This window comes from Petaurus breviceps, unplaced genomic scaffold (genome assembly GCF_028583685.1).
Source record: "Petaurus breviceps papuanus isolate PSGF00001 unplaced genomic scaffold, PetGlider_PUasm1.0 129, whole genome shotgun sequence".
NCBI lineage: Eukaryota > Metazoa > Chordata > Mammalia > Diprotodontia > Petauridae > Petaurus > Petaurus breviceps.
In genome coordinates, this window is record NW_027185665.1 from 10,400,792 (window position 1) to 10,414,258 (window position 13,467).

The 13,467-nt window shown below is 39.4% G+C and overlaps 1 long non-coding RNA gene across 1 annotated transcript; it reads left to right on the plus strand.

Annotated features, from left to right (window-relative positions):
* The first annotated feature begins 27 nt into the window (after window positions 1-27).
* LOC138173375 (uncharacterized) lies at window positions 28-12,855 on the plus strand. Its single transcript, XR_011171374.1, has 4 exons — window positions 28-295; window positions 2,081-2,332; window positions 5,860-6,245; window positions 10,125-12,855. It is a non-coding gene; the product is annotated as an uncharacterized lncRNA (long non-coding RNA).
* The last annotated feature ends 612 nt before the right edge of the window (window positions 12,856-13,467 follow it).

The following is a 13,467-nucleotide window of genomic DNA, read 5'->3' on the forward strand; positions in this document are numbered from 1 at the left end:
GCGGGGGCGGAGGTCCCCTGCGGCGGGGGGGGGGCCGGCGGGGGGGGGGGGGGCCCTGGGGGGGGGGCGGGGCCGGCGGGCGGGGGCGCACGAGCCCCCAGTTCGCTGCCTCGGGCGTAAGGGGCAGAATAAATAGCGGTGCAACTGGTGGCAGCAGCGCGCCAGCGGGAAGGAGGAGAAGAGAAGCAATCCCCAAATTCGTTTTTAAATTTCGTGCTGCCCAACAGTCCAGGGACCCAGGAGTGGAGACCGAGCAGCCGCACCAGGGCGCTTCCCAGCCCAGGGGCGGCGGAAGGTAAGGAGCGGGAGCGCCTGGCACAGGTAAAGCCGGAGCAGCTGGGGGAAGGCCCCGGCCCGCTGCTCCCTTAGGGCCGCGTCTTACTTCCTCTCCTTGGAGGTTTGTGTCGTGTTAAGTTTAATTTGTTCTTTGATACGTGTTTCCCTTGTCTTTTATTTCTCCTACAATTCCACCATTTCGTTGCCCTGGTGTCCTGCACCCGCCCCTACCTTTCCTTTAAAATTGGAGAACGGAGTGCCTCTAAAGGCAGTAGCCTTTTTCCAGCTTAGAAGCTTTTACTGCTTCTGAAAGACGGGGAGAAAGGAACTGGCCTTTTCTTGTTTTTGAGGCCAGTGGCATTGGTCTCTACTTGGATGACATCAGAGAATCTCCATTTGCTTCTCTGTGCGTGCATTTGGAGGAAGGGAATCGTTGACCAGCGACACTAAAACCATATTCTTATAACTAAAATTATCTTGGCATATATGTTCATGTGTATACGTATTATAAACATAAGTGTATGACCATACGTATATGGTGAGTGCATGTGCATTGGCAGGCCTTGGTATAAGTCCTTAGTTGTGCTGGCTTGGAGAACATAACCACAGTCGAGAGGTTCTGGGGTCTAAGTTCAGGGAAATACAGGTTGTGTGGCTTTGGACAAACCATAAAAGCTCTAGAGCTGACTCAAGAATAGGAGCTATGTGAGGAAACTGTCTCCCAGGGGGAGAGAGAGTGAATTAAATCACAGGTCTGATTATCTCCTCTAAAGAATTTATAGATCCAGGGGCAGAAGGGGCCACAGAAGCCATCTAGTCCAACGCTGGGGTTTTGTTTTGTTTTTTTACAGATAGGAAATGGAGAACTCAGAGTGGTTTGCATATGGAGACAAAAGGAATAAATAATAGAACCTGGATTTGAAACCCAGTGTTGGGATGTCGAGCCTGGAACTCTTGATGCTGCCTCCACTTCTGGAGGACTCCCTCTCCCTTCCCCGGAAAAACACGAGTTACTGTCTCAGACTCCCTTCCCTTAGCCCTCTCCCATTTCTAAGAATGATGTCTGATAGCAGAGTCACAACTTCATACCTCCCAAACTGAAGCTTAAATGTTCTAGCCCTCAAGTGAGAAGAATGGGCTCTCTGGAAAAGACACTGATGTTGGAAAAGATTTAAGGCTAGAGGAAAACGGTTTAGGGTTAGATGATAGTATCATAGGAGCCATTAACATGAGCTTAGGTTTGGGAATAGTGAAGTATAGGAGGGCCAGGTGTGCTATGGCCCATGGGGTCACAGAGTCAGACATGAGCTTTCTAATTTAGGTTATAGACTCTAGAACCTAGGCTCCTAAACTGTTAACTGGTGTGTGGCTTGAAATAAGGCTGAGGTTTGTTGAATTGGGTTTCTGGTAGAATGGTGTTCCATTCATGGGATGTCTTAAAAGAAAATCTGTTAAAGTTGGCAGGCACTTGATAGCTATTTGACTAGGCAAGTTTCTTTTGTTTCCTTATCAAATTGACATGATAGCACCTACCCCAGGGTTATTATGAGGATCATATGAGATGATCTAATTTGCAAGTCTCAACCCTGAGTAATTGTTTGTATTAATGTAAGCTATCTAGTAAGTCAAGTCATTTAGTATTTACAGACTTTGTGGAACTTAGGGCCCATCCACAGAACAAGGATACCCAAGTCACAAGTGAGAATGGAAGGATTCTGAAAATGTGTGAATGGTAATGAAGGGATGTATGGCAGTGTCCACAGGTACAGGGAATTTTTTTGAACTTTTGTAATCTTCTTCCCAGGACCTGTTTTACTTTTGGAGACCTCTTGAAGAAAACAGCTTTTATGAAAAAGTAGCCGTATTCTCAAGAAACTTGGTCTGGGATTGTGTCCCTAAAAACACGGAGGATGCAAACCTAATCTTACCTTCAAGAAGGAAGATGCAGCAAAAGTGTATCTTCGGTCCTTTAATGAATTAAGGGATTTTCAGACTTTTCTTGAGGAGAAAGCCAGATGTTGAACAGAAAATCCGACTTTGTGAGAATCAGAAAGAGGTAAATGAGAGGCAAATCACAAGATACTTAGTAAAGTTTTATTTTCTTCAATGGGAAAATGACATTTGTAACTTAATCATTGTTAGGATAATTTATATAGAGGGATTGGGTGTAAATTGATTGTGATTGAGGTGATTAAAAAATTTGGGTAGGGAAAGGTAAAATGGAACAAATTCTCACAAATGGAATGAATGGAAGAACTTTACAGTGTGAAGGGAGGAGGGTAGAGAGTATAGGAACCTTAATCTCATTAGAACTGGGTTAAAGATATATCTAGTTGGGTATAAAAGTTTCATTAACTTAGAAATGGGGAATGGGGATAGGATAAGGGAGGGACTCACAGAAGGGTTTGCAGATTAGAGAGGTAGTACTAAGAAATAAAACTAGAAACATTTTTAAATGGGAGGTATATAGAGTAAAAGTGTAAAGGCTGGAGTCGGCTTCAGCTGACACTTAAAGGGGAAAAAAGCAGGAATAGCAATCCTGATCTTGGACAGTTAAAAGTTAACTGTATTTAATCAAAACATAAGCAGGGAAACTACATTGTTAAAAAAAAAAAAAAAACCACTCGTAAATGAATACAGGAAACATAGCTTTAAGAGTAATTGGAAACAAAGTAAATATTAAAGAATGAAAGGGTCAAAGAAATCACAAACAAATTTTATTGAAGAGAATGATGAGATGGCATGACAGGTTATAGGATGTGGCAAAAGCAATGATTGGGAAATTCTTATCAATAAACAGCAAATCTATGAACTGGATGTGAAATTTTTAGAACTAGAAAAAAATCCCAATTAAAACACCAAAGTGGGTATCCTGAAAACTAAAGGTGAGATTAGTAAAATTTGGTAAGAGCCATAGAATTAAGACAGCTAGGAGTTGATTTTTATGGGGGAAAAACAAAATAAAACATTGGTTAAATAAGATATTTAAAAATATGAGAATGAAAAGGGGGTGGATATACCACTAATAAAGATAAAATTTTAATGGTTATTTTTCAATGGTTATGCAAGTTTTAAGAACCTATTAAAGAAATAGAATAGGCCATAAAAGCTTTTTTGAGGAAAAAAAGCAATGGGGGCAGATAAATTGAAAGGTCAATTAATTCTCAGGTTGAGTAAAATTACTTGGAATAGATGGGAGTCCTCTTGAACTCCATTTATAAAACAAATATGGTGCTAGTATAAATAGAAAATAACAGACCAATTTTATTAAGTGATACAAAAATTCTACATAAAATATGATGGGAGACTACAGCAATCTTTAGGGGAAAATAAAGTCATATTAGAACTAAGTGGGATTACTACCAGAGATACAGGACTGCTTTAACAAGGAAAGTTTAATGTGTTTAATTCTATCAGTGACCAAAAGAATTCTCAATAGATACAGAGAACATGAAAACACTGGAAAGCATATGTATATAAATGAATTTTTTTTAATAAGCCTCTACCTAAAGCATCAGTGAGCCATATTTGTAATAGGGTAAGCTAGAAGCTTTATTAAAAGAGAAATTGGGAGGAAAAAATAGGAATGAGTAATAAGTAGAACATCTTTTGGCAGGTGTGATGAACTCTTAATTAGCTGGTATGCTGTTAACCACTGTAAAGCAACAGGACGTTAAAACACCACAAATCGGCATTTCTGTGTATTATAAGCAAAGCCCTACAAAGAAGATTGTCTGGGAGTATCCCTGGTAAACTTGCTTAAATTAGGATCCTAGGAACTATGTGAACCTAATTACAATATTTTCTATGGATATTCAGATTTAAATACATGGAGAAATACTATTTATGGGTAGACCAGTGCTATATCAGGACAATTCTACCTGATCTAATCTTATTCAGTGCCATCTCAGTTAAATTATGAAAGGTTATTTTGAGCTAAAAAAAATAATTCATTTGGAAGGTCAAGTATATAAAACGAAGTAATGTAAAAGGAAGGTCCAGCAAGTACTATATTACAAAGTAGTCATTATCAAAACTATTTAGTGTTGGCTAAACTAGAATGGTAGAGCAATGGAGTAGAGTGGATATATGGCATGCAATAGAAAACAAATATGGTAAGCTTGTATCTAAGGTTTAAGGTTTGGGGATAACAACTCATGATCTGGTAAGAACAAGGTATAGCATAAACTAGGTATAGACACAGTTTGCCAAGATAAGGTTGAAATGAGTACATGACCTAAACATAAAGGGAGATACAAGTAAGTTGGAAGGATATGAAACATGCTACCTATCAGATTTATGGATGAAAATTTAAGAATAAACAGCATCATAAGATGCAAAATGAATAATCTTGATTATAGGTACATTTTAAGTCAAGATTAGAAGGAAAGCAGAACATCAGGAATTTTATAGTCAGTTTCTTGGATAAAAGCTTTGCATTGTAAATGTAGATTGGTTAAGTTTATAAGAATGAGTTTGTTTCCCCAGCTGCTAAATGGTCTATGGATATGAGTAGGCAGTTGAAAGAAATCAAAGCTATATATAATCATGAAAAAAATACTCTAAATCATTGATGAGAGAAGCAAATTTAAACAACTCAAGATGCTATCTTATACTTAGCATATTTGTATAAATGTCATGCTGGAGGGTATGTGGAAAAATTGGGACACTGATATACACTACTAGTAGAATTGTGAACTGATGCAACCATTTTGGAGAACAATTTGGAATTATGCCCCAATAAAACTTTACTCCTTAACCCTGCAGTACCACTCACTATTGGTCTGTTTCCCAAGGTCATGGGGAGGAGAAGGGAGAAGGAAAAGACCTAAATGGTCTAAGTTAAAATATTTAAAGAAGCTTTTTTGTGGTGATAAAGAATTGGAAATTGTAGGGATATGCCCATCAATTGGAATGACTAAGCTGTGATGTGATTGAAATATTACTATACTGCAAGAAAATACAAGCAAGTTGGTTTTAGAAAACGGGGGAAGACTTGGCACAAAACAATGCAAAGAGGAGTGAGAAAAACCAGGAGAATGTTGTATACAGTAGCAACAATATTCAAGAATAATTGTAAATAGCAACCAAAAGTCTTGAAGAAAAGAGCACTGATATGTGGTAGAAATAGGTAGTGTATGTTTCAACATATCTGTTTCAGGTGCTGGCATTCTCTAATAAGGGGTTGGGAGAGAGGCAGCTGGGAACTGAAAGGTACGTGTGTGCTGGTGCTGGACCAAGGTGTAGTAAGCTGGGTAGGGAGGATATACAGAAGGTTTGAGCCAAGGGGTAGCCCTTTGCTAAGGGACACAAAACAACTTTGATACGTGGGTTCTTCATATCCTTGATACTGAAAATGTGTTGAACAGTGGGATCGCTAGGTCAGACCATTAGGTTAGTTATTTGCGTGATACATCAGATGGGACAAATTCACACATTTCCCATCTCCCCATCAGTCTTAACTGTGCCCGTCTTCTCACAACCCCTTCTACATTGACTTCAACCCTTTGTAATCTCTGGCCAATCGGCAGGGTGTGAGGTGGAACTTCAGGGGAGTAATTTTTCTCCATTTGATGTTGTCAGGGAATGCTGTTGGATTTAAGAATGTTTTTCTGGCCCCCTTGAAAGAGATCCCAAGATGAAAACTCAGCTACTACAAGCAACATGAAAAAAAAAAACTGTAGTTCTGCAATATTTGATGAGGACAATGCCAAGACCTAGCAGCTTTTATCTACATTGGAAGACGGATTGGGGCATCTTCCAAAGAGCAAAAAGAGCTGGGTTTGCAGTCAAAAATAATTTGCAAAGCAAAAATGAATGTAAACCTTGATGGAGGAAAAACGGACAGTTAAACTTAAAAGACTTGCCATTTGTGAGAAAAGACCAGAACTTGAGGGAAAATTGGACATCTGAGATCCAGCGGAATCAAGGGAGGGAAAATTGGATGTCTAAGATTGTGAAGAATCAAGGTAAACATTATAGACCCAGTATAAGGGACCCAATGAGGTCAGTTTATTTGAATGTGAAAATGTTAGCTGTGCTATTAACAGACTCATTCCTTGGGAAGTTGTGTATGGGAAAGATACACTGTGGTTTCTCAGAGACTGTTATAGTAAGTAGGGTCCTTGGGCCTAGGTTTCTATTTTTTTTTAGATAGAAATTATGTGATTTTGAAACTTATAAGAATCTTTCTATATAGCTGCCCTATTCTAGTCAGCGCCCCCCCCTTCACCCAGCTTGCCATAAAAGAGTTAGGTGTTCTGTTTTTTTAGAAACTGCAGGAAGGAGCTGGCAGCAGCAGGTGGATTTGACCATCAAGGAATAGACAGTAGCCTTGAGATCCTCAAGTCCAGATAAGAAGTGTATCAAGGGTAGACTGAAAAGGGATCCACGTGTTCTAAGGTTGTTACTGCACCTGTGTAATAAACCTCATGTATTATAATATCCAACAAGATTAGAGCCTCATTAGTAATAATTATGTTAGCGTTTGTAACCCTTGCTTATTTAACCCAGCTTTAGCTTCTGTATGGTGGCCTCTCTCTTGGTGCTGTCCTGGAGACTGGACCGCCCGCTTCTCGTGAGATTCTAATAAATCTATCTTCACTTTGAGAGGTCTCTGAGTAGTAGTCCATTTGGGTTAGGGTCTCCGTACCCCACAAAGTTGGAAAGAAAGGTGTGAGTTATATATGATGGGTTGATTCTAAAAGATAAAAATAGCTAGGGAGAGGTAATAAGGAACACTTGCATAAATGAGGCATGAAAAGAACTGGCGACAAAGCAGGTGGGAATGGAGGCTGGTAGTGCCAGACCCTTAGGGCTTCTCATCAGAACCGGGTTAAAGACAGACTATCATCTAGAAGGATGTCCTCTAAATTTATAGAGGGCAAGGGGATGGGAGGATTAGAGTGGGCAGAGTAAGGCATTGGTGGAGGGTAAGGGGAAAAGGATGAGGGAAGAATTTTTAGAGGGTGTAGATTGAGGTGGTGGTATTAGAAGTAAACTGGTGAGGTGGGATGTAGGGATAAGGCTTGAAGTCTAATGGTGAGAAATAAAATGGAGGGGAATAGCAATTATAACTTTAAATGTGGATGAGATGAACTCGCCCATTAAATGGAAATGCCTCGCAAAATTGATTAAAAATCAGAATGTTTACAAGGAACACATTTAATGAGATACATAGTTAAAATAAAGAGCTAGAGTAGAATTTTGCTTCAACTAATGCAAAAAAAAAAGTCAGGGGCTAAAATGTACTTAAAAGAAACAGGAAAACCAATGAAGGTATTGATATTAAACCAATTTTTGTACCAAATGGTATAGCATCTAAATTCTTAGGACAATAAATCTAACCAGAAACTAAAAAAGATAAAGTCAAGGAGACGAGTAGAATCTCAGAAGCTGAATGTGAATAAAGGTATCCATCTTTTTCTCAGCAGTTCATGGTATCTTTACAAAATGATATTATTAGGGTATAATTTTATAGTTAAATACTGAATTATTAGATGCATCCTTTTTAGGTGACAATACAATAAAAATTAAGGTGGTTTAGCAGTATTAGATCTCAAAATACAAGGCACTAATCAAAATTATCTGATAATATGCTAAGAAATATGTGGATCAGTGGAACACTAAAGATACATAGCAGCAAATGATTCTAATAGTCTTATATTTGACAAGTGGAAAGGCTTTATTTTGGGGGATAAGAATTATTTGGTAAAAAAGACTATTTAGAAAGCTGTCTGGCAGAAATTGGTCATAGGTCCATGTCTCATACCATTTACCAAGATAAGCTCAAAAAAATACATGACCTTCCTAGATACAAAGGGGGAAAAATAGAAGAAAATTAGATTGGAACATATTACCTATTTGATTGATATTGGATAGCTAAACAGTTTATGAATTAGAGAATTTGTGGTATAAAATGGATAAATTTGATGAATTAAGAAGTTTTTACATAAAGAAAAATGTAGGCAAGAAAGTAGAAAATGGGGGTGGAGAATTTTTAGTTTCTCGGATATAGGTTTTTCAAGTATATAAAGAACATTGTGAGATGTATAAACAGGAATCCTTCCCCAGAAGATAATAGTTCAAAGCATATGAACTGGCAATTTTCAGAAGAAATGAAAACAATTTATAGTCATGTAAAGTGCTCTAAATCTGCATTGATGTGCATAAAGAAATGCACAGCTTGGCTAAAACGATTGAAAGGGAAAGCAACAAATGTTGGGAATGTGGAAAAAAGTTTGGGAAGCTAACGCAGTGAATGGTGATGAAGTGATCCACTGATTTTTGGAGGGCAATCTGGAATTTTGCCCAGTTACTAAACTACCTATCCCCTTTGACGCAGCAATACTAGTAGTAGACTACTAATATGTATTTCCAAAGATGATGAGGGGTAAAGGGAAAAGAACCTGTGTTCTAAACTATAGCAGGGTTTTTTTTGTGTGTGGTGGAACAGAAGTAGAAATGGCAGGGATGCCAGTCAATTGGGAATGGGGGAAAGAAATCGTGGTATATGATGAGGATAGATTCCTACTGCAATAACAAATGAGCTCTGGGACGGCTAGGTGGCACAGTGAATAGAGCACTGGCCCTGGAGTCTGGAGGACCCTAGTTCAAATCTGGCCTCAGACGCTTAATACTGACCATGTGACCTTGGGCAAGTCACTTAACCCCAACTGCCCCTCCAAAAAAGGCAAAAAAAAAATGAGCTGTTAGAAAACCTGGATAGAGTTGCATGAAATAACTGTGTTTCACTGCATAATCAACAAAAATTTTCTGCCACATTTTTTGCCAAAAATTGGGTTTGACCATTATGTGAAGCTTTTTTAAATAAGAAATTTGTGCCAGTATTACTTGTCTTTTAGTTTCTACCAGTCTTGCACCAGTTTTTCCACTCACTGAAACTCTTTCTGTAGCTCTGTTTCCATGTTGTTCAGCTCACTTACAGCTTGGAGCCCAGAGGATAGTTATTACATTTACCCATAATCAAAAATGCTTTGCACATTAATGTATTACTGATGGATGAATTGTACAGTTTAGCACAAGCAGCTTTGCCTGCCCACCCACTTCCCTGGCACCTATGGCTCCTCATTGGGTTGAGAGATAATACCATTAGTACTGCAGTGCCCTAAACAAACCATGCAAGACAGCTTGTGGAAATACTGTGACAGTGTTTGTGCACTGAGAATTCTAGGCTCGTGCTCACAATGCTCGAGATAAATGTGTATCCATGTGCCACTGGTGATCACATTGATGCTTTTAAGGAGCCTGAAAAATAGAATTATACATGCAACAATTACGTGATAGCTTATAATCTAATTTTTGGACTGAAAACAGTGTAATTATGTAGTGAACAGACATGAAGAGAACAAGAAAATATATGTGTTAATAGTATTATTTTAAGAACAACTTTGAGGACCAAGTCATTTTGAGTATTATAAATACTCAAATCAACTACAAAGGACCTACGAATGAATGGGTCATCTGCTTCCAGAGAAAGATGTGACACATTGTGTGTACATACATGTATGTGTGTGGATGTGTGTGTGTATATACATTTGTGTTTAATGGTAGCCATCTATAGGATGGGGTGGGGATGGAAGGGGAAAATTATAAAGGTTGCACAGAGGAAAAATAACCTAAGGGAAGCATTTTAAAAAGCTTTGAAATCAAAGTGAAATGTCAATTCCTGGTTTAATAGTGAATCATTTTTATGTTGTGCTGTGTATGTGGAAATGCGTTTGTCCGTGTATTTAAGTTCAAAATTTTAAAAATTGTGGCCAGTTTCCAAATGGATACTGCCTCTATTCCTCCTTCGTGTTTTCTAATGGAGTGTTTTGTGTTTGTAGGATTGCACGGGCATGACTTCTGAATCCAACAAGGACACATCCCAGAAGGTGGGAAGTTTTCCCAATGGCAGACCCTGATAGGGGCCTACAATACAACAGTTGGGGTGTTTATGATTTTAAATTCCTGTGACCTATGACCCCAGGGAAGTATCTCCATGAAAAACAACCCTAGACAAACACGACACCAACCACCACCCGGAGAGACGGCACGGAATAGACTTTGACAAGGTCACTCCTTGAACTGCAGAGGGCAACGGCAAAGGCTTTGGTCTTATCTTCACTCTTTTGCTAATACCTGCTTCTTGCTTGATTGAGCCCTGGCTGTCAAGCAAGGTAACCTTAATTCAGGCCTGCACAACATACAGCCAGCCAAAGAATTTTGGGCGTCCTATGAAAAATGGAGAGGGTGTAACAAGTGCTTTGTGCCACTTAACCCACCTTCTAGTCACTTTTGTGCCAGTCATGTAACCTACTGGGTGGGTTGCCACTGTGTACTCATGTTTGTCACATGACCCACGGCAACCGTCGTCAGTCTGTTATGTCTGAGAGGAGCCAGAGTCCCCTCTTCTGTGTTTTAAGGTGAACAGAGACAGCATGCAAGCTTCATGGACGCTGAGCAGTTGCCAGGAGTGGGGTGAGGAGGAACTTTGCCTGACCTGTTCTGTTTTGAAAGCTTGAGAATCTGGGTGTTTACTACATTAACTACATGTGCCAACTTCATAACTACTGTGATGGCTTTGACTTTCTGGTTTTGGGACTCGTTTTTCTGGTATTTTGATAAATGTTTTAGCTTTATTCCCCATGTAGAGAGGCTGGTATATTTTGTGATTGATAATCATATCTGCATATTTATAGTTGCCATAGGCATTGTGAATACTGCATTGTTGATACACTCCCATTGGAAGGGAGAGCGAATTAAATCACGTGTCCTATTATATCCCTCTAAAGAATCAATAGATTCAGAGTCGAGAGACCACAGAAGTCATCTAGTCCTATGCTGTGGTGATGGTGTTTTTAACAGATAGAAAATGGAGAATTCAGAGAGGTGGTTTGCCTGGGGGGATAAAAGGAGTAAATAATAGAACTTGGGTTTGAAACTCAGTGTTGGGATGCTAAGTCTAGAGCTCTTGATGCTGCCTCCACTTTTGGAGGACTCCCCCCCCCCAAAAAAAAAAAAAGACAGTTGTTGCTGTCTCAGACTCCCTTCCCTGAGCTTTCTCCCATCTAAAGACAATGTCTGATGGAGTAACAGCTTCCCACTTCCCAACCCCTGTACTAGGCTACTCATTGGAAGGACAAACACTGAAGTTTAAATGCTTTAGCTATGCAGTGAGAAGACTGGGCTCACTGGAAAAGACTGATGTTGGGAAAGGCTAAAGGAGAAAGGGTGAGACAATAGTGCCATAGAAACCATAGTGAAGAATAGAAGGACCTGGTGTGTTACGGTCCATGGGATCACAAAGTCAGACATGGACTTTGCACTTTGGGTTCTAGAGTCTAGAACCATAAGGCTAAGGTTTGTTGAATTGGGTTTCTGGTGGAATGGTGCGTCATTACATTCACAGGATGTCAGAAGAAAATCTGTTAAAATTATCAGGCAATTGATAGCTTTTTTGCTAGGCAAATTACTCGTTTCCTCAAAATTTATGGTAGCACCTATGCCAGGGTTATCGTGAGGATCAAGTGTTTTTAGAGCAGCTCTTCATAAATCTGGTAAGTCTCAAAGGTAAAAGAGAGGGAACTCCAAGTCTCTAAGCTTGGTAACTTTTGTATTAGTGCCAGAGTCTGTGGTTTACATCAGTCCAGAGGAAAAGGTTATTCAGAGCTGGGAATTGTCACCATGTGTCATTTAAAAAGAGGAAATACAGGAGGTTTCAAATCTTTTTTTTTAAGTGCCAAGCCAAAAAGGTAATTATTTTCTTCTAGTGATATAAAGGGAAGAAAAGATATTAGTAAATTTTTTAAAACCTGTTTAGCTTTGTGATAATCTAATTGTATAGAGTTTTGGCTTACAAAAACTCATTCTCTTCCCCATTGGAAAAACCTTTTTGACTAGAGGAGGGTGGTATTTAGAATTTTTGATGATAAAGAATTTTGGTTTTGTGGCACTTCAGGGATTTGTGATACTTAAGACATTTCATACCAACTTGTTTTGACAAATTCCAGTATTTAAAGTTTCCAACTGATTTACTCCATAAAAACTTAGTGCTTACTCCTTTTAAGAGGATAAATTGTAAGCTGTTTTTAAGAAAGGGAAGTTTTTACAAAGAAATGAAGAAATTTGCTCAGGTGGTCTCCAGATCAAGTAAAGGCTTTTATTGGATGTAACACAACACACCAAGAAGATTCACCTGCCATTTAAGGGAGACTTCACCTAAGGGAAACCCCAGTTTAAAGGGAGGTGGCAGCCCCCCAGGGTAGAGGGGGTTAAGGGAAAGGCACTACTCTACTTAAGGGGGACATACTCCAATTAAGAAGAATGCCCCCTAGCCAGGAGAAATTAGGGGTTCTTAAAGAGTAACAGGTGCCTTGGGTGGGGAGATGAGGTGATAAGAGACCTGTAGGCTAGGGGGTGGAGTGATAGGGGGGGGTCATAGTTTCAGGCATTATCCCTTTGTTCATGGAGAGGCAGAAGGTGTGTGTGGGGGTGGGGTACCAAACAATTTGAGCTACAGTCTTGGGGAAACTACAAAACATAAATGGGATGAAATAAATACTTTGTGTATCCTGAGCTCCACACCTGTGTTATGTTTTCTGTTATACCAAGAGACCACAAGCAAAATGTGAACAATGATGGATTTCATTGTCTCCTAAAATAGCTTTAAGTGGTATTTGAGATAATGGGCTTCTTACCCTCACATCCTTCCTTGTTAAAGAGGGGAACACGTGTTCAGAAAGGACTAAAATGAGTTCTTGGTGCCAGTGAACTTAGAAACCATTGACAGGCAAATAGTTTGTAGTTTTGCTAGGGCCATGCCCTGAGGAAGGGGTTCTGCATTCTTTATCCAGGAGCAGACCCTTCCTTAGCCACCTTCTCCGGGACTCATCTTTTACCTCTAGTTTAGAATTCACTTCTACTCAAAAACTTAATAAATTTTCAGTTTAAAAATAGTATTTGTTTAGTTATGGGGAGATGGGGCAGGAAAGAGGAAAGTAAGGGTTCAGTTGACAACCTAGCTGCTAGAAAAATTCTAAGCACAATTCACTGCTACATTATGTGTGTACACAATTGTCAAGGGACAATCTTGACTCTTCCCTCCCCATATTTAATATGATGCTATATTAGAGCATAGAGCTCAACAGTCATCCTTCCAGCTTTCAAGGAGTTAACTGGGGTTGGCCC